This window comes from Protopterus annectens, chromosome 4.part0 (genome assembly GCF_019279795.1).
Source record: "Protopterus annectens isolate FY-2018-M chromosome 4.part0, PAN1.0, whole genome shotgun sequence".
In the NCBI taxonomy this organism is placed as follows: Eukaryota; Metazoa; Chordata; order Ceratodontiformes; family Protopteridae; genus Protopterus; species Protopterus annectens.
The window spans coordinates 1352079386-1352097425 of record NC_056733.1 but is presented as its reverse complement, the minus strand read 5'-3'; the positions used below and the strand labels follow the sequence as shown (position 1 = coordinate 1352097425).

General features: G+C 38.6%; 1 protein-coding gene across 8 annotated transcripts in view; it reads left to right on the top strand.

The window, feature by feature from the left end:
- The window catches only part of ABLIM3 (actin binding LIM protein family member 3), a 3936655-nt gene that overhangs the window by 449599 nt on the left and 3469016 nt on the right, over positions 1 to 18040 (top strand). The gene's annotated exons all lie outside the window — the stretch shown is intronic.

The following is an 18040-nucleotide window of genomic DNA, read 5'->3' as shown; positions in this document are numbered from 1 at the left end:
TATTGTTAGTTACTAAATATATCCCCATCTTTAATATAGGGGTAAAATTGATTTACTTCATTTCTGATTTTCAACAACAGTCTCAATGGATAACCCCTGACCCTAAACATTTGAATCAGGATAAACATCTCACAGTTAAATTTCTCATCCTCAGTCACTAATTTGAAAGTCTTACTATTTGTCCTTTCACTACACTTTTTTTCTGGTGAAATGGATGACAACTATCATAGTGGAGCAGAAGGTTAGACTATGTCTTTTTCCTAAAAATGTTGGAGCATAATTTCTCATCTCAATTCTGTTTGTATAATAAGATGTCCAGAAATTCAGTTCATGGAAATTTGCTTTAAATGTAAATCTTAAAAATGGGGTAGTGCTATTTAAATAGTCCACAAACCCAGCAATTCCTTCTGATTGGCCTCACCACAAAATCAAAATATCATCCAAAAATGCAAAAATATTACTATCTCAGTCATATAGAGGAAGCTGAAGACAAAATGTTTCTCCCATTCATCTAGAACATGTTTGCATAAATCAGGGCACATTTGATCCCCATAGCAGCTCCTGAAACTTGACGAATATATTCTCTTCAAAATATAGGAAATTGGTAAGCAAAACAATTTCTATAAACTCAAGGATCATGTTTCTTTTGACATTGTGCAACCCTTCTCTTCCGTTAAATTGTTGTTAAAAAATTCCAGCCCCTTATGAGGTATTACTGTGAACAAATTAATCCCATCAGTTGTAACAAACATATAGTCATCACCACAGTTTAAATCCCTAAGGACCTCCAAACAATGCCTTGAATCTCACAAAACGTAGTTTTTACTCACCAGTGCTACTTTGCAATGAATGTTAATGAAAGCTACTAACGACTCTGTTTTTGGATCCCCTTGTTGCAGCAATAAGTCTAAATTGAGGATTACTCACAATTTTTGTGAATCTTGGGGATTCCCAAAGATTGAGGAAACAACTGGTGTCTCCACTACTAAATATTTAAATTCAACCTCATCAATAACCCCTTGACATAGAGAGTCATACAATAACCAATCAATTGTAGCATAAGACCTGTTAATTTCAGTCTTTGACACCCTCTTGTAGGTGGTTCCATCACTTAGAATAACATAAATTCTTGATACATAATCAATCTGTAACATGATCACCACTTCTCCCACCCTTATAGGGTTTCATAACTCTGTAATCATTACTTTCAGATAACTGTCTTAAACAAATTATTTCATTAAAAGTACTTCTGTCATTTTAACTAGCTGTTTCCTTAATTCAAATTCACACAATTGTTCAAATAAAACAACCTTGGGGTTAGAAGGAGATATAAATGTACTTTTCCTTCTAATGGACATCACATTGTCAGTAAAGGGGTTGGTACCATTAAAAAAAGATCTTTAAATTGAGCTGCCTTGTATATAGTTTTAAATTGAGTAACACATTCGCAATATCAAGCCAAAAGATAGGAACAAAAGAAAAACCTTTTTTCAGTAACCCAGGTCATGGCTATAATTTGGCTCCCAGAAAGCAACAAAGTGTAAAGACTTCTCATTTTCTCTTTGTCGAAGATTTAAACTGTATAGCTCATTAGATGAGGAACTGAAGGCACAACTTCAAGTCATCAGAACTTTTTCAGATGATATATTAGAATGTCATTTGCTCTTGATAAGTGTGCAACAGCAGCCTTTAAAAGAGTAAAGCTGCAGCACCAAGAAAACATTAGTTTGAGACAAGAATGTGATATAAAAGAACTTGAGCAAAAGGGAGTGTATAAATATTTGGGAACTGATATAGAATCAACAATAAAACATGAACAAATGCCAATAAAACTCAGTAAGGAACATTTTAGAAGACATAAATTAATCCTGAAAACAGTGTTGACATCTAGGAACAAAGTTCAAGCTATAAACCAATTTGCTATTCCTTTCCTAACTTACAGTTTTAGAGTGATTGACTGGCCCCAAAAGGTGTTGGATAGATTAGACAGGAAAAATAGAAGGATGTTTCATGCTCATCAAATGATTTATAAAAATGTGCATACCAAGATGATATATTCCCCATTTCAAAGGAGGTATGGGCTTCTTTGAAATTGATTACATGTATAGATCTGCAATCATAGAACTGCAAACATATCTGCTGACTTTGCAAGACCCAAGCATAGTGAAAATCTTGAAACATGAGGAGAAATAAATCTAAGATGGCTTCCCTTCTTAGTCTAGCAGAAGCATATCTGCATCAAGTGGGAATGGAAATCAAACCAGAAGTAGATAAAAATCAGGCAGCAACTGAATGTGCCAAAACAAAAGAAAGAATATAAGGTGAAGGCAAGAAATGTGGAAAATGCACAAATATAGTTGCAAGTGCAGAAAGCTCCTGGAACAACCTCATATTGATCAGAATCAAATGCAGGAATGGTTAAGGAGAGGCAAATTCAAACCAAAAGCTGAAAGGTTAATATTAAGAGCCCAAGATAGTGGACTACATACATGTTGGTTTACAAAGTCCATTGAACATGTGGGAGAAACAGATAAATGTAGGCTTTGTAAAACAGAAGTGGAAACAGTTGCACACCTAAGTTGTGACATACTAATGACAGAAGGACTGTACACTGAAAGGCATAATAATGTGGCAAGACTTTTGCATTGGGGGTTGTGCAAACATTATAATATCAAAGTAGCTGAAAAACACTGGAAGTATGAGCCACAAAGCATGATAGAAAATGATGAAGTTTACATCACATGGGATCACCCATTACCAACAGTTTAAAAGACAGATGCGAGAAAAACAGATACAGTGGTCCATGAAAAGAAGACAAAAGTAGCATTGATTATTGAAATCGCTACACCCAGTGACTACAGTGTCCTGCATACATAGAGACACAAAGTCATAAAATATCAGGATTTGCAGGCAGAAACAAGAGCGATGTGACAGAAAGATACCCAGACAGTTCCAATAGTAGTAGGAGCAACGGGTCTTATAAAAAATAATCTACAGTCGTATTTAGATATGTTACTGATACATGTAACTCAGTACAAATTGCAGAAGGAGCCATTACTGGGCACATTGCAGGTGCTGCGAAGAACACTTCTGGCTGACATCAAAGACTGAAACAATATTAATTTTATGAACTTTAATCATAATTTGACTTAGCAATGGAGTCCACTCCCATCATGGTATTAAAAACCCAAAAGATCTGGAGAAATTAAAAAAGTGAGAACTGAGAAAATATTATATTTATAAAGTAGCAGAAAGCATTTTAAGAACTAAGCCAACACAAGAATGGAGAAAGGAAATTCTGCTGATAGAGATGACTGCAATTAGGGGTACAGAGAATAGGCAAGAGAGGGGTAAAATCTACTGGAGAAAATCATCAAAAGAACCAAGATATTGGGAGCAAATAACTAGAGACAGAGATAGAAAAGTAATAGAGTGGGCAGAGGCCAAGAAGACATTTAGACTGCAAAATAGAGACTTCCCTTCTTATCAGGGACTGATATCAGAGTACAGGCAAAGAGAAATGGATAAGGGAATCCTAAGTGAAAGGCCAGTTGTGGTAGAGTTTTTAGGTGAATCTAGAACAGAAGCCGCTGTTAAAAAAGGGATAATTAGTAGGGCATATAAAATATTGCTCCATAACTGTAGGAATCAATCACAGCAGGTTAGAAAAGATTGAGAAAAGAGGTTGGATAACCAATTTAAAAAGAAACTATGGGAGGACATATGTATGCCTCTCAAATATGCAACAAAGTTTAGAAGAGTCAGGTTTTTTGCTTGGAAGTATTTTTACAGATATTTTAATACCACAAGCAGACTCCAGAATTTTCCCTCTGGTAGATCACAAATGTTGGAGGTGTGATAGGGAAGAACGAGATAACTGGGAGTATATGTTTTGGGAGTGTAATGAGTTGGCAGACTTCAAAATCCCCACAGAGTATTCTGTCAGAAATATTGGGTGAACAAATAGGTGTAACTAAGGAAATGATTTTTTAGCTAGGAGACAGGAACTGAATTGGCTAGACTTAGCAAGGAAGTTTTAAGTTTAATTCTGGTGGCTGCCAAAAAAGCAATTACTAGAAAATGGAAATCAGTGTCTAAAGGACTGTATTTGAAGTAGTGGCTATTGTAACAGAGATAAAAGAACTGGAAGTGGAATCTTTAGAAAATTTTAAGAACAAGTTACATAGAAAAAAATAGAAATTGTCAGAACAATACATAGAGAATAATATTTTGGAGGAGGAGTGAGGTTTAAGGGAAGGCAGACATTTATCAGTTAATGTAATGCTGGATTGATGATAATTGTACAAATGTGAATATGTTAACATGTTTTGTTTTCTTGTATGAATATATGTCTGTGGCTTAAGTGATAACTCAATAAAGGTGTTAAAAAACATGCTATGCTGAAGTTTTGGGGGAAACTAGAGCTGTGATGCTAATTTCAGACCAAGGAATACAGCATTAAAATGCTAACATTAATCAATTACGTAGTCATTACTTAATTTTTATTTTTCTTCTCCAACAAAATTATCAATCCTGCTTTGCAAAATCATTAATTGCTGCTCATCTGAGCAGTTTTATGCCTGTACCAGTGTAAAATGATTTATTTATTTTATTTATTTATTTTTTTATTTTATTTTACATTTGTTTATCGGGAAAGTCCAACTGGACACCAGTCCATTTTCAGAGGATCCTATAAATAGTATAAAGACGCTAGGAGTCCAAACATGAAACTGTACTCATTGCAAACATTCTTAACCCTGCAAAAGCTGACATTTGTACAGTCAAAGAAACCTGGTTCAAAGCAGCAGAGAGCACCCCGACCATACCAGGTTACTCATCCTATCATTCATTCAGACCCCAAGCAGTGGGCAGCAAAACAAAAGGAGGTGGAGTTGCAATATATATAAAGGACATACACACCTCTAGGCTGGTCAAACAGTATGATGCACAGTAAATACTCCAGGTGCAGTTAACAATTCACAAGACCTCTATTCAAATCATAGCTAGCTACAGGCCTCCAACTCTGACTGAAGATGCCCACTCCAACTATCTGGATCTCTTCAAATCTAGCAATATTCAACCCTTTACCCTGATCCTGGGTGACTTTAACTATCCAACCACAGATTGGAAGAAATACTCTTACCAAAACACAAATGCCCATAGATTCCATGATTTTGTCAATGCAAATGCCTGGACCAGTTGGTTGACACCCCCACAAGAGGTGAAAATATCTTGGACTTGGTATTAACCAATATGAGTAAACACTGCAGCTTCCCTACAGGGTCATCATCCCAGGTAAGATCCGACCACAAAGCAGTCACTTTCAAAGTCACCATCTCCCCTGGCACTCCCCCCCCCCCCCGGTAGGGTCATGTGAAAAAACTTCTCCAAAGCTGATTACAACCTCCTGAGTGAAGGTATAAACAGCTTTGCAGCCCCCACACTCTCCACAGAACCTGGCACATATGTACAAACTTACACTAAAGTACTATATGAGCATTTACATAGTTGCATGGAATCAGACATACTAGACAGGATGAAATCATCCTCCTCAAGGAAGAGTAAACCTGTCTGGTGGACATCTACAATAAATAAACTCTATAATAAAAGGAAAAAAATTGCTGTCCAGGACTAAGATGGAGTACGTGTCTAATTGGAAGCAATCTCTCCTTAGCCTGAGCAAGCAAATAAGAGCACTAGTGAAATCCTCCAAAGCAAACTTTGAGTCCAAACTGGCCACATCTACTAAAGACAATCATAAGGCTTTCTTCACATATGTCCACAATCTCAAGGGAAGCACTCATATCTGCTCAGAACTGGTGGTCAAGGACACCACATAAACTAACCCTATAGATATAGCCAACCTGCTGGCAAACAGGTTCAGTGAAAACTTCACTCCTCTGTCCCCCCCATCAGTAAAACAGGACATCCCCAGTACCTGCCCCCTCCCCTTATCTCTAGGGAGCAAGTCATCACTGCCCTCTCAAAGGCAAAAAATACAGCCTCCATGGGACCCAATAACATCCCAGGTTGCATCCTGTATGAACTCAGGTAGGAACTTGCAGCACCATTAGGCACTCTATTTAGTCAAAGCCTGAGTACCGGCTTCATCCCAGCCGAGTGAAGGATAGCTACTGTCATCCCTTTGCACAAAGGTGGAGCATCCACCTATCCAGGAAATTATAGATGCATCAGCCTAACTAGCCTGATCTGCAAGGCCGTGGAGAAGATTATCATGGACCTCATAAACAGTGACATTGGCATTCTCCAGACACTTGATCCCACACAGTTTGGTTTTGTCAAGGGGCAGTCATGCCTGTTAAGTTTGGTTGTCTTCTTTGAGACAGTCACCAAGGCCATAGACGAAGGGAAGATGGTGCACACTGCCTACCTTGACCTGGCCAAGGCCTTTGATACTATTCCCCACTCAGGTATAATAGATTAACTCTCTCAACTAGACATCAATCCATATGTTACCAGATGGGTAGCAAACTGGCTCACTGATAGAACCCTTCCTAGTCAAAATAGGGAAAGCCACCTCAAGTAGTCAACTCTAACAAGCAGTATACCCTAGAGATCAGTTCTGGGGCCTCTGCTGCTGTTTGTGATATACTTCTCAGAGGTGTAGGCCAAATCTAGTGGGTTATGGCTAACCAGGTTTGCAGATTACTGCAAGCTGGCTGCTGTCATCAATTCCTCTAGTGATGTGGACATCCTCCAAGAGGGTTTCACCCAAACAAATGACTGGTGCCAGAGACATGGCCTTAAACTGAATGCCAAAAAATGTATCATCATCCCCTTTTAGGGAGAATGACATCCCCAGAAATGATCACATTAATAATAAAGTCCTAAGCACGCAATCAGTTGTGAGGGACTTGGGAACCCAGGTTGATAGCAAACTGACTTTTGACCACCATATTGCCTCCGTTGTATGGAAAGCTTTCTACACAGCCCATCTCATTAGTAAGGGTATTTCATCCAGGGACAAGGTGGTCATAACATCCCTGTATTCTTCCCTTATTAGACCTGTTATTGAATACAGTGCCCCTTTTGGCATGTACCTTAAAAAGCACATGCAGCAGCTGGAGAGACCACAGAGATTTCTCAACTGGAGAATCCAGAGCCTCAAACATCTACCTACACAGATAGGCTAAAAGCCCTGTCGCTCTACTCAGTCTCATACAGACTCCTCAGAGGTGACCTCTGTCTGGCATACAAAGCAATCTCAAACCCCGCCCTGATGGGACTGCTGCATATCTGCAAGTTAAGCTCCAGCTGAGTAACCTGCACGTGCGATGTCAACCTGGTCTGTGACATCAATAGGACTTGCTGGCAAGACAGATTTGTGTCCCAGAGACTCCCCCTTTTGTGGAATAGACTCCCTCTCCATGTAAACCAGAGTACCTCATTAATCCTTTTTAAGCACAACCTGAATAACTGGATGGGGAACAGAAAATACACCCCTGAGATTCCACCTATGTCCCTGCTGGACAGGGACATAGGGTGCTGACTTGTTGGAACATGGGCTAAATTCTTGGCTAGGCTTGTAAGGGCCTCAGAGTCAATAGCCAAGTAACTTCCTATGATCCTATGATATGTAAACAAGAAAAATCATGATACAACAATACAATACAACAACTCAAACAATACAACAATATTGTGCAATGCAGCATCTAGTGGAAACAATAACAAAAGAACAATAGTTACATTTGGTAAAGATGAAGACAAGTTACCATGGAATGAGGAAAGAGAATGAGGTGTATAGTAAGGTTGCAACGAATATGACAGATGTAGTTAGATATAACAAGCTTAGAATTATCCAGGATGATAACAAGGACAGAGCCAGTTTCCATAAAGTGAGATTTTAGGAACCTTTTAAACTGTGCCAAAGAGCACTCAGAGGAAATATTGGATGGAAGTTTGTTCCACACTTTAGCAATAACATTGGAGAAGAGAGACTCACCAGCTGAGTTGTTAGCTTTGGTGGCCTTTAGCAACACTTTGTTACTAGAGCATAGGGGTCTGATAGTAGTATATGGTTGTATTATATTGTTGAAAGCAAGGATTTCATCTGGCTGGTGTAAGATCTTGTGGGCAAGAATAAGTTGGTTATAATGTAGCAACTGAGGAAATTCAAGCCAGTTAAGTTGTTTAAGTGCAGTGCAGTGATATGATCTATGCGATGCATTAGTAGCAAATTTGGCAATTTTATTGCAGCAAGACTCAAGTCTGATAAGATCAGTTTTACGGAAGTTGGTTAGTATTGGGGAGGCATATAAGAGAGTTGACAGAATGGGTGATAGTAGCTTTTGTGGAATTAGATAGGAACTGCTTGTTTCTGTATAGAAGACCTATTTTCTTGTCAGCCTTTTAATTAATTTGAGCACTGTGGATGTCAAATTTCATATTATTGCCACTTTTCATGCCTAACAGTTTTGTATGTGTTACTGGGGCAATAATGGTTTTATTTTTGGACTCCAAGTTGAAAGTGAAATGAGAAGAGGGAGTTCTAGAGGGGTAAAAGAGAAGTAGTTTTGTTTTATTGGGGTTTAGAATGAGGTGGGAGCTGATAAGCCATGTTTCTACAAATAGGAATGAATCTTGAGTTATGGTGTGAAGGTCTACTAGGGATGCAGCTGCACATATAAGGGTAGGTTAGGTACATTAGGTTTTAATAACATAGTCACTGTATATTAAGAATGTAAGTGCTGCCATTTCTGGGAATAAATGTTGCCTTAAGCTGTAAAAATAAAGATATCCCTGCAACACACCTAAACAACTAGATTATTTTTACATGACAGCTAAATAAAATAAAAATGTGACCATTGTGTGTAAAGCTGATAACATCAACACCAGTTACTCCCATTTATTTAATTTAGCTATGTAGTTTTTATTGCTAAGACTACTGAAAAATGCCATTGATGTAATTTCACAGTATTTCACACATGTATGTGCATAATGTGCCATCATCCATGGATGATTGCTACATTTTAATGTATTTGGTTAAGTTATTGTCCCCATTTACATTTGTAGATAATAGATCCCTTCATATTCACCTCCCCATGATTTCTCTGATTGGCAATAGCATCATATACATTTTTTTCACTTAGCGCTGTCTCATAGGATTAGTACTTCCCTTACTAAAGCAGATAAAGAAACTGCTTGATATAATTAATTGTATTACCTTAAGCTGTGTATTAGTGTCCCTCAGCCTAAAAATGCAGTATAATACTTCAATCCACTGTCCCAGTGATGGAACAGTGAAGGAGAACAAGGAAAGTAGTGAATTAAAAACTGACAGTGGGAACCCACATACCACAACTTCTCCATGTAAGTATGATCTTACATACTGCAGTTAATAAGATACTAGTGAAAAAACAGAACAGAGGTAAGGCTCCAGGCTCTCCAAATAATTTATTGTCAGAAACACAAGCACTTTCACCATCCGGCTTCTTCAGGTGTATAAAACAACATACACACACACCCACCTTTATACTAACAATCATTTGATCACATGGTTATGAAGTATGTCTCTTTTTTCAAATTATTTGGAGAGCCTGGAGCCTTACCTCTGTTCTGTTTTTTCAAATTATTTGGAGAGCCTGGAGCCTTACCTCTGTTCTGTTTTTTCAAATTATTTGGAGAGCCAGGAGCCTTACCTCTGTTTTGTTTTTTCAAATTATTTGGAGAGCCTGGAGCCATACCTCTCTTCTGTTTTTTCACTTGGATTAATATTGTGTCTTTTACTGAGGTACCTGGTTGCTGTTGGGACTGCTCTTTACTCTTTTCGCTGGTTTAATAAGATACTAGTATTGATTAAACTTCTTTCACCATGCAATGATCCTTGATGGCATTCATTTCATAGCTTCTAAAGAAGAAAGTGGGGGACTGCTAATGACACTTAATATCCTTCTTAACAAATAATGGGGGGATGGTAGGGAGTATTAATGGATAGAAAAATACATATACCCCTTCAAAGGACAAAAAGCAGAGTGATCTCCAGACACTGCTGTCCTGCTAGATGAAGTCCAAAATCCTGGAATGACTGCTCATGTGCTAATAGCTGGCGTGGTGCAGGATCCAAGACAACAGGGATTCAGACTGGCACATTCCTGCCAGGCAAATCTGCTAAAGTTCTATTACAAAAGACACATTAGCCCTAGAGTAAAAAGGCATTACACATATAGTTTATGTAGACTTATGCAAGATATATGAGAATCTGGGACCACACAAGATTACTAAACATTATAGAAAGATTGTATTGCATCCTAAAAAGGTTACATGAGGGGAAATATCAGTCACATGTTCCCAAATATAGTATAAGAATATATTTATCTGTAATCTATCTATCTATCTATCTATCTATCTATCTATCTATCTATCTATCTATCTATCTATCTATCTATCTGTCTATCATATATGCATTATGTTTTAGCTACAGTGTTGACCAGCTGTGTTGAAGCCCTAGAGGCCAAGAGTGAAAAGATCCTAAACATGACCCAGTGTGCAGTGGTTCCACCTTAAAGAAGGCAATGTTAAAACTGAGACATCAGGCTGGTAAATACTAGGGCCTTTTTGCATTCAATGAATGCACTTGGAAGTGTCAGTGCATAATGGCTACAAATAATTAACAACTGTATGTGTTAGCAGAAGATATCATGAATAAGTCAAATATGGTTATTTCAGTGAGAACATTTAAAACAGGAATAAGACAACTGCAAGGTGGCACATTTGCATTTACAGGAGAACAACAGGGCTGTATTGTTTTGCATTGCAGAGTATATCAATTTTTGGAATGATTTTAGTAAGGCAAAGGTAAAGGTCATCACCCAAAGACAGCTTGCTCTCCATCTTTGCCTTTATAGTGGACATCGGTAGTCAAACAATGGCAGCATTGTGATTATGGCTTTCTCAGCAAGGTCGTATAATCATATTTCTACATTGTCAAATATGTCAATTGAATGAGACCTAAATTTGGCTTCTATCACATGCAAAATCATTCAGCTCAACCTATTAGTTGTCATTCACTTCATTGTCTTTGCATTAGGGTCATAGATCCATAGGCTAAAGGGCAGAATGGCCTGAAGAGCCATTTTAAGTCTAGCCAATAGCCCAAGGTCAAAATCAAACCCTGTACCTTGTGTCTATAAGGTGAAGACCTTATTCATTGGGCCAATCCTTCTCTGAACGCAATGTTTTATCATATTTTCTCTTTTAAGTGTCTCCAGTGTAATTTCCTGCCTTGGCAGCTACACCATCTACACACACTAACACATTTGGACTATTCAGTTACACTTTTATCAGAAATCCAACAGCAATTTTAAGCAACTCCTTTCTAAAACAACCCCATAAAGCAGGCAAAGTGTCTCTTTTCAGTAATATTATTTGACTCATGCAGCTGAAGTCAGTATGTGCTTTGCTCCCAGTGCCTTCTAATCAATAGTGCTTCTGTGAGTGATTTGTCCAGTCATCCACTTTAGGGGTAACAGACAATCACGGAGGATCATCTTAAAGGCAGCCATCATTCTTTTTCTTTAAAAGTCTAAGCCCCCCACTATGTGACTTAAATGTACACTCACTTGTACAAAGCCTGTTATGCCTTTGCCCCACAGGGGTGTGTACACTTTGTTATATAACTCATTGAAGGCTCCTGCTTTTTGAACTTGTTAAAGCCAAGCATGTCAGTAGACTGCTTACTGTGCATGCAACTCCCCTCCCCACAGGGATGGGTGAGCCAAGACTGACTGATCTCTCCAACCTTGCAGGTCATCTGTTTCAGGATGCAGGCCACTATCCAATCCTTAGAAAGCTGCGACACTGTAAAAGCTTCATTCTTCTGTTTAATTGAGCCAACATGTAGCCAGTCTTCTTACCACTTGTTTTGATTATTTCAGTTAGCTCTATATTCTCATTCTCTGCCATTTTCTCTGTGTGTCTGTCTATGTTAATATTTTTACAGAGTGTAATGGTATTCCCTTTCCTGATTGCTCCATGGTCAGGTATAGATTATAAACTTTTCAACTGCAGGTGGCAGCAACTTCTGTTCTACAGTTGTATGAGGCATTTTCTTTTGTGTTATTGTTAGTACACTTAGGTATTTGGCTTTGAATGACGGCTGTGTTAACATTTACTTTTCTTTTCCCTGTATGTTTTTATAGGCAAAGCTATACACTTGTTATCTGAATGTGAATGATTAGTAAAGAGATGTCAGTGCAGTTTGGAGAATTTCATTCATAGGTTAGTACTAAGCTAACTGCCCTTGCGAGCCATTGTAAGTCTAGCCAATTATCCCTTGTGAGACTCAAACCCTGCACCTTGTGTTTGTAAGGCAAACACCTTAACCATTAGGCCACCCTCCCAACTAAAATAAGCAGCCTGTACAAGGCTCGAACCCAGAACCCTGCACACAATAGACAACGTGATTTACCACTAAGCATTTACTCATTTCCCACTGCCTCCCATTTATCAAAGTGTGCCGATACCCAAGTATCACTTGTCATACCTTTTGCCTACTTTTTATGCCTTCTATTAGCAGAATCTGTGTCCTCATCATTAGACATTTGCTCACTGGAGCTACTTTTATTGTTCTGTTCAAAAAAATTATTCATCTCACCTGCCACTGCAAACTAGTGGTGAGTTATAACTCTCTTCTTCATTACCACTTTTTTTTAACACATCTTCCCTTTCCAATTTTTACTACATGCTATACTTAACTGCACTGTGGTCAGTGATGGTACTTAATAAATCATTTGAACTAGCCTAGAAAAAAAAATGACTTATTGAGTGTGGACCTTTTTGCATCATGAGAGCACTGCATCAAAATGAATGAATGAGGTCCAAACGTAAGAGTGTGTATAAATAAATCCATTCAACAAGGGGATGGGTCTCACAACTCCTTTCTGTGGTGATAATGACAGCAGTCATTTGGAGCACAAAAAGTCTCATTGGCAAATACAGATAATATATTTCCTGGTCTAAATGAAATGGATAGTTTATTTTAAACTAGTTTCAAGGAAAACAATAGAGGTACATTAAGGCCAGTTGCGGCTAACACAGAAGTGCAGCAAGTATGTCTGTGTAGTATTTATAGTAGTTTGATTGCTGTGGCTACATTTTAGTTATGAGATATGACAAATGAGGCTATAAAACTGCCATATTTTCCAGTCTTTTTCTTCTTTTTAATTTGCTACACCCATGTTGCAGTGTAACTCAACCACTGAAATTCAGTGCAACCTATAATATTCCTTCCTTTGTAATGTTTGACAAATCTGCCTGTCAAATCCACAGAATGGGATAGTTCTCATCTTAAAGCTGTTTCCATGCATGCCGTAGTGTGTCTGCAGGCAGACTTCTTTATGTAGTGGTATGTTATTACAGAAGCACATTTGGCTTTCAGTCGTAACTTGTCTGGCCTACACTACTTGTACTTTTCTGAAAAGATGTGTCATAATTAGCCCAGTGCTACACACAAAAACTCTGGAAATTAAACCATTGCAAGCTTCCTTACATGTTGTATCAGCACTATAACATCCTGGCCTTTCACTTTTATCAGGTACCAGCAATGGCGAAAGGCCTTTTTTCCCTTACTTCCGCAAGCAGTGTGAGATATTCTGACTAAAGAATATCTCCAAGTCCAACAACATTCCAGGAAACACCATCCAGACATTCAAAGCAGATTCTCTCACTTCAGTAGTATACTACAAATTGTCAACATTTATATCAGTAGCTTGTCTTTACATAACCATTTAGTTCCCATATCAACTAGTCATGCAGGGGGAGGTGAATCAGATTTCAGTTACAAAGGTGTAATGTCTGCTCTTCAGCTTAACAAACTACCTATCCTTTAACCCTTGTATGCCAAACCTCAAATATACATCAGCTATAGATATGCAATAGTCTAGTCATTACATTGGAAAGGGATTCATTTTCACTTGTTATTGTCAGTGGAGGATGACATAATCTGAAGGAGAATTGCTGTACAGGTGCATTGAGGTAGGTTACTACTTATGTGGACGTGCAAGTAGGAATAGTATTTGTAGTAATTTGATAAAACTGTGGTTATACCTTAGTTGTGAGAAGCAAAAACTGAAGAAGGTATGAAAGATTGTTTTTCTTTTTGATTTGATGAAGCCTACCTGTTGCTATGACTGTGCGACCAACCAGTGGGTGGCACCCCATAGTTTAGGAACCATAGTCCCTTTTCACTTAAATGCAAGGTAACCTTTATGTATGCAAGGGAATGCTGAATATATACAGGGGATATAGAAAGAGACATTTGTTTTATAATACAGTATTCCATTATCAGATGCTCGATTCACCATCTCTGAGAAAACTGATTTATTTTATAGTCAAACTAATCAAAAATGTTACACAGTAAGACTATTAGCTCAGTTATAGTTCATCAACCCAGCAACCAATTTCTAATTAAAAAATGAACTCTACTGATTGATTGGTCATTCTAAACCTAGTATGTGTCTCTTAACAGTTAAGTTCCAAAAGTAGACCTCAGCAGATAAACATCTAATTCACCAGAAAAGATGAAATCCACTCTTTACAATGGTATAAAATGTGAATATTTTCTGGAGACATTCCTCATCTGATGACATAGATTGCTTCCTGATCTTCACAGCTATGTGGGTCTCATATGGTCCCATATACTTCATTTGGGCAATATGTCAAAGGGCTAGTATTCTGTTTTTAGGGATGTTAGAATTGCTATCTTTCCATGAGATCTCCTAAATATCGTACCTGCAGGTTACTAAAGAATTAACACATTCAGACAAGCAGGAACCCATATTCACTAAATGTGATAAAGCCCAATTGGGTGTGTCAGTTTAGTGCCAAATATGTCTCTTTATTCTGCTAAGCAATGACAGAAATTTCTCCTGTTCTAAGTCTCTCTTAGGCAGTCCTGTGGTCTTTAGATGGCCATTTGTATTTTGTATTTCAAACATTTCCTTTTGGAAGTGGGATGATGGAAAGCTTTAGGTTAAGCTGGTTTATAGCCTTTGATGATATTTCACATCAATCTCAGTCTGTGGATTTGCATCACAGAGGCACCTCTCAACATACCTCTCAACAGGACAAAGCCTGATGTAATGGGGGGACGAAGGCCCAAAAATAGGGACAGATAAATATTTCTCATAAACTTAGAAAGTTGCTAGAATAACAGGAATTGTGTCAGCATGCATTTTTCAGAAGGACATGAAGTCTGAAACTCAAATGCATATCCTTATTATGTGACCTTAATCCTTAGATCATCCCAGTGATTGGTCAAAAAACACAATTTTTGTGAGGAACAGACCAACAGTACCAAGGCAAATATCTGGACATTCTATGAAACTCTGTAGAGTTGAGAGGTATGCCTCTCAAACTGGTGTAGCCTTGTGAAGTAAAAACAAGTACTTCTATGCTAAGCATTATAGGAGATGTGGAAAGTATCTTAATGATGACTGGACATGCCTGGAAATTAGTAATTACTAGCGGTCTTGGAAGCCTTACTGGTTCTCAGCAATGTTGAGAATTTTGGTTTCTTGTTTAAAACGTCCATTAGATGATTTACCCCAGACTCCACACACTCTACAGATAAAGCCAAAAAACACTGGTTAAAGTGTGTTTTTACAATATAGCCCAGCTTCGGCATTATGGTACAAGGACATGTATTGTTTTGTGTTTTTGCCCATCTCCATCATCACTCACAGCAATCTCTTTTTGCTTTGATGATTGTCTTCAGTTTGTCACTGGCTTCAGTGTGCCATCCTGACAAGCAGTAGCAGTAGCAGGGCTTACATTCATTTTTAAACTATCTGCATATTGTATTAGTGTTTGGAAATATACTTAATATCTATCTGTTGGTGTTGGATGGCATTATTAAGATACATTTCTTTGCATTTCTTCATGTGTGCTGCTGCTCCCAAAAACTTCTGTTCACAGCCATAGAAGAAACAAATCTCTAACTCACTGTTTTATTATTTTTAACAAGGTAAACCCAGTGGGCACAATTATCCCCTTTTACAAGTGACCAGAGAGCACTGTCTGGTTAAGTGACTTGCTCAGAGTCACACAGTAGATAAAAGAAGGTAGACAAAATAAAACCTTGTACCTTGTAATACAAGAAGCAGGCAGCCACGGTGGTGCAGCGGTTAGCGTTGCTGCCTCACAGCAAGAGGTTCTCTGGTTCGATTCTCAGCTGGGGTGCCTTCTGTGTGGAGTCTGCATGTCCTCGTTGTGGTCACGTGGGTTTCCTCCAGGTGCTTCGGTTTCCTCCCACATCACAAAGACATGTAGTAGGTGGATTGAACACTCTAAAAATTGGCCGTGCGTGTGTATGCCTTCTGTGGAAGGTTGGGCACTGGGCTGGCAACTCGACACTGTAAAACTCCACTGCCAATCATGAGTGGACAGATGATCCGCTGTGGTGACCCCTAACCAGGAAAAAGCCAGAAGAAGACCCTGTAGTACAAGAATCAGCAAATTAACAGCTTGGAGTCTTATGTTTCTGCTCTAACTGCTAGTCAATTCTTTAGGTTAGTATCCCCAAGTTCAACCCTTAGCTCTAGAGTGGATGGCTGGTGCAGGAGGGCTGACTTGATTTTAAAATTGACTTGTTGGTTTCACTTCTACATGTAAACAAACTGAGAATAAACCCCTGTGTTACACACTGGATTGCCAGCTGACTCACAGATAGGATGCAGGAAATTAAAATAGGGGAAGTTACCTCTTAGAATAGACCAGTAACCAGTCAAGTCCCCCATGGTTCTATAGACCTCTCCTGTTAGGCATCTACTTTTCTGAAGTAAAGCCATTACTAAAGAGCTCTGACTATGTTTGCAGATGACTACAAGCTAGGAGTAGTCAGAGAATCACCTAACAACTTAGCAATCCTGCAGGATTTTTGTCCCAAATAAATAACTGGTGCCAAAATCATGGACTTGATACTAAAGGCCAAAAAAATGTGTTATTGTAAACTTTGGAAAGTCATCTACCCCAGGAAACTATTACATTGAAAATATGCCCCTAAGAGTTGACCCAGTTGTTTGGGATTTGGGAACTCATGTGAACAATGACCTAACTTTTGATCAACATGAGTCCATTATTGCAAGAAAGTGCTTCAATACTGCACAGCTTATAAATAAAAAATTGTGTCCAGATCTAGGGATGTCACTGTCCTCCTTTACTGCGCCCTCAACAGGCCATTGATATAATATAATGCCTCGTTTACTGCACCCTCATCAGGCCATTGATATAATATAATGCCTCCTTTACTGCGCCCTCATTAGGTCATTGATATAATATAATGCCTCTTTTACTGTGCCCTCATTAGGCCATTGATATAATATAATGCCTCCGTTACTGTGCCCTCATCAGGCCATTGAGATACCATAATGTCTCCTTTTCTGCACCTTCATCAGGCCATTGATATAATATAATGCCGCCTTTACTGCGCCCTTGTCAGGCCATTGATATAATATAATGCCTCCTTTACTGCGCCCTCATCAGGCCATTGATATAATATAATGCCTCCTTTACTGCGCCCTCGTCAGGCCATTGATATAATATAATGCCTCCTTTACTGCGCCCTCATCAGGCCATTGATATAATATAATGCCTCCTTTACTGCGCCCTCATCAGGCCATTGATATAATATAATGCCTCCTTTACTGCCCTCATCAGGCCATTGATATAATATAATGCCTCCTTTACTGCGCCCTCATCAGGCCATTGATATAATATAATGCCTCCTTTACTGCGCCCTCATCAGGCCATTGATATAATATAATGCCTCCTTTACTGCGCCCTCATCAGGCCATTGATATAATATAATGCCTCCTTTACTGTGCCCTCGTCAGGCCATTGATATAATATAATGCCTCCTTTACTGCGCCCTCATCAGGCCATTGATATAATATAATGCCTCCTTTACTGCACCCTCATCAGGCCATTGATATAATATAATGCCTCCTTTACTGCGCCCTCATCAGGCCATTGATATAATATAATGCCTCCTTTACTGCGCCCTCATCAGGCCATTGATATAATA